The sequence below is a fragment of the Eleutherodactylus coqui genome, chromosome 3 (assembly GCF_035609145.1).
Source record: "Eleutherodactylus coqui strain aEleCoq1 chromosome 3, aEleCoq1.hap1, whole genome shotgun sequence".
NCBI lineage: Eukaryota > Metazoa > Chordata > Amphibia > Anura > Eleutherodactylidae > Eleutherodactylus > Eleutherodactylus coqui.
The window spans coordinates 204510988-204519878 of record NC_089839.1 but is presented as its reverse complement, the minus strand read 5'-3'; the positions used below and the strand labels follow the sequence as shown (position 1 = coordinate 204519878).

General features: G+C 44.4%; 1 long non-coding RNA gene across 1 annotated transcript; it reads left to right on the top strand.

Moving 5' to 3' along the window:
• The first annotated feature begins 454 nt into the window (after positions 1–454).
• LOC136619946 (uncharacterized) lies at positions 455–1477 on the top strand. Its single transcript, XR_010791092.1, has 3 exons — positions 455–573; positions 771–814; positions 1184–1477. It is a non-coding gene; the product is annotated as an uncharacterized lncRNA (long non-coding RNA).
• Positions 1478–8891: the final 7414 nt, after the last annotated feature.

Below are 8891 nucleotides of genomic sequence, written 5' to 3'. Positions count from 1 at the left end.
GCTTGATGCTGATGTGAAACATCTTCTGGAGAGACTGCTACGTAAGAAGCCTGAAGAGAGGCTGGGTGTCTACAGGAACATCCGAGGTCACCATTTCTTCGACACCATTGATTGAGAGGTGCTGGAACTGAAGAGATCACGACTAGAGATGAGCGAACGTACTCGGATAGGCACTACTCGTCCGAGTAATGTGCCTTATCCGAGTACCGCTGTACTCATGCAGAAAGATTCGGGGCGCTCCGCTGCTGACAGGTGAGTCGCAGCGGGGAGCGGGGCAGAGCGGCCGGGAGAGAAGGAGAGAAAGATCTCCCCTCCGTTCCTCCCCGCTCTCCCCTGCAGCTCCCCGCTCCGCAGCGCGTCCCGAATCTTTCTGCACGAGTACAGCGGTACTCGGATAAGGCACATTACTCGGACGAGTAGTGCCTATCCGAGTACGTTCGCTCATCTCTAATCACGACCGCCATTCAAACCATTCAGGGAAATTCTGGAAAATCGGGACATGCTATGGCTGGAGGATAAGACACCCCTTCACCCCATGGACGGATTCTCGTACACTTCACCAAGCTGGACCCGGTAAGATCTTCCTCCTCTAGGGATGATGTTCTTCAGGCAGACCTCTGTGTTGATCATCATTGTTCTTCTTGTGTCAAACAGCACTGGAGGTCATATAATAATCCTGCTTCATGTCACCATGCCTGGTCCGCAGTCTTTTTCCTCCTCAGCTACATTTTTATTTCGTCTCTAATAACTATGTTTCTGCTTCTTCCTAGGATGATGAGAAGAATCCGATTGTGAAGGAAGCCACAACCATCTGGTAAGTTATATCTGTACACCTACACATACCTATGTATACAACAATACATTCCTATACACACAGGACATCTACCATTCATACACTGCAACAGAGCAGCCGGGCTTGTGCCAAATGATTTGACTTTTTCCCCTTTGAGTCATCCCCTTCTGAGATTTTGATATATCTGGTTAACAAGCAATATGGCCTCCATTATGTCTTCCACAATCACATAACTGTTAATAACTCATAGTAAAGACACAGTTGCAGAAAACAACTTTTTTGTAAATCAGATACAAATCAGATCCTGATAAAAGTTGTCATGTTACAGCAGTTCACTTGTTTGTATCCACAACTGGTAAAACTAACAATTCTCTCTCTTATGTCTTGTAGGCTCAGCCCGCGCCAACTGTCCCCTGAACCCGCGACTCTGCTGCTGTAGAAGAGCTCGGCTTACCAACAACATCCTCTCTCGACCATCTGTATCCTGCATGCTACCATCAGCTACCCTGAACCTTCACATCCTCCAGCTGGCATCGGACATCATCCTCTCCTGAAGACCCTCTACACCCCCAGGAGAGGCCTGTGCTTGATTGGTAACTGGCGAGTTCAGGAAAAATAGCCCGAGTGACTATTATCCCTGAACTCCTGGTTACTAGTAAGACCTTGGCACAGGGCGGGTAAGTAGCCCACACCACACCAGATTAGACACAAGTGTAGATACAGATACATACATAGACACGAGTATGCACATACAGATAGGTGTAGTTGTCGGCTTTGATCCTGGGACTTGCTCTGATCGCCATATTTGGGGTCAGGAAGGAATTTTTCCAACTTGAGGACAATTGGCTCATACCTCAAGGTGGTTTTTGCCTTCCTCTGGATCAACTCACAGCCTTAAATACGGTTAGGTTTTATTTATAAGGAATCAGCCACATAAATAACATGATATAAACATAAAAAATAAACAAAAACTTTAGCTGAGATCACACATACTAGGGAGGTGAGCTGCTGGCGTTTGATCCTGAGATTTATTCTGGTCACCATATTTGGGATCGGGAAGGAATTTTCCCCCCTTGAAACAGGATGATTGACTCTTTCCCCAAGGGGGTTTTCGCCTTCCTCTGGATCAACACAGTCTATAAACAGGTTTAGCTCAATACACTTTATATTTCACACAAACAATTAGTAATAGATTAATAAAACAATAATATATTTTAAAAAGTCAGATAGGTGTAGATGTCGGCTTTGATCCTGGGACTTGCTCTGATCGCCATATTTGGGGTCAGGAAGGAATTTTTCCAACTTGAGGACAATTGGCTCATACCTCAAGGTGGTTTTTGCCTTCCTCTGGATCAACTCACAGCCTTAAATAGGGTTAGGTTTTATTTATAACGAAACAGCTACATAAATAATATAACATAAACATAAAAAAGAAAGAAAAATATCATATATACTAGGGAGGTGAGCTGCTGGCGTTTGATCCTGAGATTTATTCTGGTCACCATAATTGGGGTTAGGAAGGAATTTTTCCCCCTTGAAACAGGATGATTGGCTCTTTCCTAAAGGGGGTTTTCGCCTTCCTCTGGATCAACACAGTCTATAAATAGGTTTAGCGCAATACACTTTATATTTCACACAAACAAATAGTAATAGATTGATGAAAACAATAATACATTTTAAAAAGTCAGATAGGTCAGATTTCGGCTTTGATCCTGGGACTTGTTCTGATCGCCATATTTGGGGTCAGGAAGGAATTTTTTCCCCTTTATACAAGGATAATTGGCTTTTTTCCTTAAAGGGTTTTCACCTTCCTCTGGATCAACTCAGCCTCCAAATTCCCCATAATAAAATCTATAATTTCCTAAAACTAGAAATAAAATGTTCTTTCTTTATAAATCTTTGTGTTGGTGTCTTTATTTCCATTGAATGTCTTACATAATGTTCTTCTGATGCCACTGGGGATCATATATGCAAGAACCATAGTGATGGGTGGGGGCCCATGTAGTTACGCCCCTGCCTTCAACCTTCCTTCACAGAAATTCCAGAGCCAATACTGAGAACTTATTACTGTCAGAGACCCAAAAGGTCTCAACCAACTTATCAGATCAAATCTGAGAGCTTATCTGCAAAGGATATTGCAGCAAATGTATGGGACCCAATACCCCGAAAGTATAGACCTAGGAGATTGCCCAACCATCTAGTTCCCTCAGATGCAATACACTGGACCAAGATGGTTTAAGATAGAAGATCTATCTGTAATTTCTAAAGCCAGAGCAATGTTCGGGCTCACTGCACAGAACCTGTCCGCCTAAGGCTAGGGTCCTAGACAGGAGCAGCTTTCAGCCAGTGCAGTCGCCTGATCTACTCAACCCCTATGCTGGAGTGCTTGGGAGGATAAGGTTAATTAATGGCCATTAATACTTTATTATCTTCATTTGCATGTAAAAGAACCTCCTTGAGTTGTTTGCAGAGTCCAATGAGTGTTTCAAAGGCATGCCTAGCTGTGTAAACAGCTGCACACATTCCATTGTTCTCCTTGTGGCTGCCAACACATTCCATTGTTCTCCTCAAGAGTAGTCTAAACATGCTCATTTATTGCAAAATGAGTGAAATACTTTCAAATGGAATGTATTTGCACGGTCTTTCAGTGGCTGAACGATGGATTTTAAGTGAATCCATCGTTCAAATGAAAAGTTCATGATACCCGTGGTTACATGTAACGATTATCGCTAGTTTTCGACCATTTGGACAAATTTTAAGCAATAATTGTTGTGTAAAAAGGCCTTTAGTTTCCTTAGTACAAAGGTTTATTGCCTCTGTACACTACTGTGCACATCCGTCAGGTATGGTATATATAGAAACATCCTTCCTACAAGCTGTAACCTGGTCATGTGCATGAGCCCTAAGGCAACCAGGGAGTTTAGGTTGGCAAAAGAGTTTTTTTTCTCTGCATTGGAGTTTTTAGGAAGACCTGTAAAAGGCCTCGGTTACTGGAGCTAGGGTCCTTTTACACAGCACGGCTGTCATCCCAGTGATGATCATTCATGTTCTCTTACACAGAAACGATCATCACTCAGTAATGGAGGCAGTGCGGGCTGATGATCATTTTGGCCCGCCCACCTCCAATCACAATAAGCAGGCAGTCATTCATGAATGAAGGAATGCACGTTTAGACAGGAAGATCGTTGTCGTTCAGTTTATTATGCATGCGGAAAACTTAACAAGTGATAAGAGAACGAATTATCATTTGTTGTTGAGTCAGTGAATACTTTTACAGTAAATGATAATCGTTCAGATTCTTATTGGATCACAGGAATGTTAACAATTTATCAGCCCATCATGGACTAGAACGTGTATATAAACAACAACAGGTGCCAAAATACTCACCAATGCACTACAACACCCAGACAGAAGGACATATCTAATAGTTAGTACATATGAGGTATTGGGTTGTATTTTGGCCAGAATATGTAAGTCCACAAGTCCATGTCATCTTCTGAGTCCCTACTCTACCAAGACAACTAAAACTCAAAAAAGGGAACATTCCGAACACCTCAGTGAAGGGTTTCAAATTCTCATTGATCATGGCTTGAAAATAAAGCCATCTAAATGTCATCTACTGCAGACTAAAGGGCGCTATCTCAGACACATTGTCAGTGCCGAGAGGGTATACCCAGATACTGATAGGGTTAGCGCTGTAAAGAATTGGCCTACTCCTAAAAGCTTAAAAAATGTCAAGAGCTTCCTTGGGCTTGTGGGGTATTACAGACGCTTCATCCCCAAATTTGCGCAGAATACAGTTTCATTACAGGAAATTTTCATCCAATAGAGACTTTTAGTTGGCCCATTGTTATAAACTGGGAAGAGGAGCAAGAGCAGGACTTCTCGGTCTTAAAAGAGAAGCTAACTACTCCCCCCATTCTTGCTTATCCTGATTATACGCTCCCATTTAATCTCCAGCTTAACCCCTTGAGTGGCACGCCCGGAAAATTTCCGGGGACGAGCTCCACTGCTCATAGCAACATAGCCCGGAAGATTTCCGGGCTATGTATCACTATGGGAGCTGCAGAGCACAATGCCACAAGCTGTGGCATTGTGCTCTGCCTGCACAGACCCACACAGAGCAGTGCAAGGGCTTTGAAAAACCAGCAGAAGATATTGCAGATATGTCGGCAATGTCCTGCTTTGTTTACAAGTTGCCATAGAGACCATCGGCTTGTCAGAAGCAAGCCGATGGTCTCTGTGGCAGGGAGAGCTGGTTGTTAGCTGTCAGAGGACAGCTAGGTACCTGCTCTTACAGCAGAGATCAGAGAAAACCTCCGATCTCTGCTGTGTTAACCCTTTACATGCTGCAGTCTATGTGACTGCAGCATGTAAAGGGTTGTCACTGCAGCATGTAAAGGGCTGTCACCATCGGACCCCCGGAATGTGATCAGGGGTCCTGATGGGTCCCTGTGGAAGTCCCCTAAAGGGACAAAAAAAAAAATTGAAAAAAAAAAAGTAAAAGAATTATTAAAAAAATAAAAAAAACACTTGTCTCCCTTTACTTTGTAAAAAATCAAAAATACAATCACACATGTGGTATCCATGCATCGTAATGACCCAGAGAAGGAAGTTAATACATTATTTAACCCCTTAATGACATGGCCCCTTTTTTTCTTTTTTCCCCATTTCTTTTTTTCCTCCCCCCTGTTTAAAAAATCACAACTTGTCCCGCAAAAAACAAGCCCTTAAATGGCCATGTCAATGGAAAAATGAAAAAGTTATGGCTCTTGAGACGCAACTGCAAAACTAGTTGAAATTCAATGATTAGACCATTTTAAAAAACCTGCCCTGGTGAGCACGACAGGGTGGTAGGAAACCTGCCACTCAAGGGGTTAAAGGGCCTAGGCACAGTGTTTAGCTAGGTGTAAGAGGGCAAAGGAAGGGTAGTCACTTATGCCAGCCGCTCACTAAAGGGTGCTGAAAGGATGATCAAAATTTTAGCTCCTTCAAATTGGAACTTCTTGCACTAGTCTAGGCTGTAACTGAAAAGTTCACGGATTACTTTGTTGCCACCACCTTTACAGCATACATGGATAAGAACCCAGTTACCCATCTGAACTCTGCTAAACCAGGGGCATTGGAACAAAGATCGTTATCCCGCCTACCCAACTTCACTTTCCAGGTCAAATACCGCACAGGGAAGAGCAATACAAATGCTGATGCTCTGTCTCGATTACTGACAGAGTTAGACAGAGTTAGACAATTTGTCTGAAGAGGACACATGGGAAGACGTCGAGATGCCGGGTTTCACTTTACCGCAAGCCCACCAGAATTGCCAAACCAGTTCTTCTAAATGCCCAACAGAAACAGAAGACACTTAAAAAAATGGTTACTATTACAGCAAGACAGTAGGACCTTTGGAGAATTACAGGAACATTTGCTGACTGGAGCCATCCCAAAGGGTATACTGCATAAATCAATGGACCCCGAGTTGCAGCGATTATAGTGACAGCGGAAAAGGCTGTTCTTGGTGAAAAATGTCATATACCAAAGCTCTATTGATCCTGCCTCTGGAAATCGCCTACACCAAATAGAAATTCTCCTCAGAGATACCAACCAAGTACTCCTTGCCTACCATGATCAATTCGGACACTTTGGAGTGCATAAAACTGAAGCTGTGACCCGCCAGCGCTTTTACTGGATTGACATGAGAGATGATAAAGAAAAATGGTGTCAGGAGTGCACAATCTGTGAAATCAAAAGAAGAGCCCAACATGGCCAAAGAGCCCCATTGTATCCCATCATTACCATCAAGCCCTTGGAAATACTCGCCATCAACCATCTGAAAGTAGAAACCAGTAAGTCCAGATATAGCTATGTCCTCACATTAATTGATCACTATACAAAGTTTACAGTTGCCATCCCTGCCAAAGATCTCACCGCCTGAAGCACTCCTATCTGGAAAAACTTCATTCTCAGTTATGGATGCCCAGATCAAATACTTTCAGACAGAGGACCCACGTTTGTATCCCAACTCTTCCAGGAATTATGTGACACTTATGAATGTAAGAAGCTTCGTACCACTGCTTATCACCTTCAAGGAAATGGACTCTGTGAAAAAGCCAATCAGACCATACTAGGGTTACTCAGAACCATCCCAACCAAGAAGAGAGAATATTGGCCCACATTATTGCTAGAATTGATCTAGACATACAACAACACCCCACATTGCTCCATCGGATACACTTCCTATTATCTGATGTTCAGCCGCCAAAGAAGATTGCCCTCAGATTTAAAACTAGGAATCCAAGAAGCTGATGATCATAACTCAATGCTCAAATCCGATTGGATCCAAGACCATCAAAGATGACTCAAAGAAGCCCAAGAAATTGTCGACACCCGCTTTGAAGAAAAAAAGAGAAAAACAAGCTCAGGTTTTCGACAAACATGCCCACACTAAATATGGCTTCTTACAGTACAGGCTAATCATCATTTGTAATACTACCTTGCTAAGAAAATCTGTATTCATCTAAGTGTATAGCAGATGGGCGGGACAAAAGGTTTCAATAGCGACTTATCGAATACCCTGTGAACTCTCCATGTGGCTGGCAACCCCAGCTCGTAGGTGAGTGGGTTCACCACACGTGTGATGGCAAACGGCCCCACGTAAAGTGGCGCCAGCTTCAAGGACGGGACTCGCAATTTGCGATTTTTAGAAGACAGGTATACCTTCTGTCCCACCCTGTAAGGTTCAGGCACAGACAGACTCTTCCCACTACGCAACTGCATACGGGACCCCGCTGCCTCCAAGTTTCTCTGTACCTCTTTCCATACTCCCCGAAGCGTATCTGTGGCGACATCAGCTGCAGGACAGACTGACGGAGTAGGGATTGCTGTAAGGAAGCGAGGATGCTGACCATATACACAAAAAAATGGAGACACCCCAGTGGAAGAACAAAGGCGGTTGTTTAGTGCAAACTCTGCCAACGGCAGGAACTCTGCCCACTGATGAGCCTTTTCGCTAGCAAACAACCGTAAATATTGCACTAAATCTTGGTTCTTCCGCTCAGTCTGACCATTAGGGCGCCCACCCACTGGCGATTTTTTTTTCTTTGCGTTTTGCGTTTTTTCTCAAGAGCAATTAGAATTGAATGTACTCCTGTCCACTGGCGTTTTTTTTAGCGTTGCGTTGCGTTTTTTAACATAGGAACTGTCAGTTGCATATGTGTCCTTATTTTTCTCCTAATGCACCCATGAAAGTCAATGGAAATTAATGGAAAAGCCGCGAAAACGCGGCAAAAAAACGCCGCGAAAAACGCGCGGAAAACGTGGCAAAAACGCTGCGTTTTTCACGCACGAAAATCGCAAACGCCAGTGGGTGGGCGCCCTTAGTCTGCGGGTGGAACGCTGAAGAGAAGGAAAGCGACGTTCCCAGGTTTCTGCAGAAGGCACGCCAAAACTGCGACACAAACTGAACCCCGCGATCAGATACAATATTTTGGGGAACCCCATGTAGGCGAATTTTTTCCTTTACAAAAATCGTGGCGAATTCTTTTGCCGAGGGCAGCTTTTTTAACGCCACAAAATGTGCCATCTTTGAGAACAGGTCGACCACCACTAAGATAGTGGTGCACTTCTGGGATTCTGGTAGGTCAGTGATGAAATCTACTGATAAGTGCGACCATGGACTGGAAGGAACTGGTAGCCGTCTCATAGGACCCTCCGGAGGACGCCGCCGACTCTTATTGCGAGCACAGACCGAGCAACCCCTCACAAAGTTGCGGATCTCCTGAGACATGCCTGGCCACCAAAAGTGTCTGGAACAAAGCTCCAGGGTCCCCTGGAACCCTGGATGCCCGGCGAGAACCGACGAGTGAGCCTCATCCATGACTCTAGGGCGTAGGGTCTCTGGCACAAACCATCTGCCCTCTGGCACCCCCGAAGGAGCATCCTGCTGAGCATCCTGTAGTTGAGGGACGAAGTTAGACTCTACAGCTGCCAGCACCACACCGGGGGCTAAGATATTCTCGGGAGTCATGGTCTCACTATTCGGTACCCCGAAACTCCGTGACAGGGCGTCCGCCTTCCCGTTCTTTTCTCCTGGGATATATGT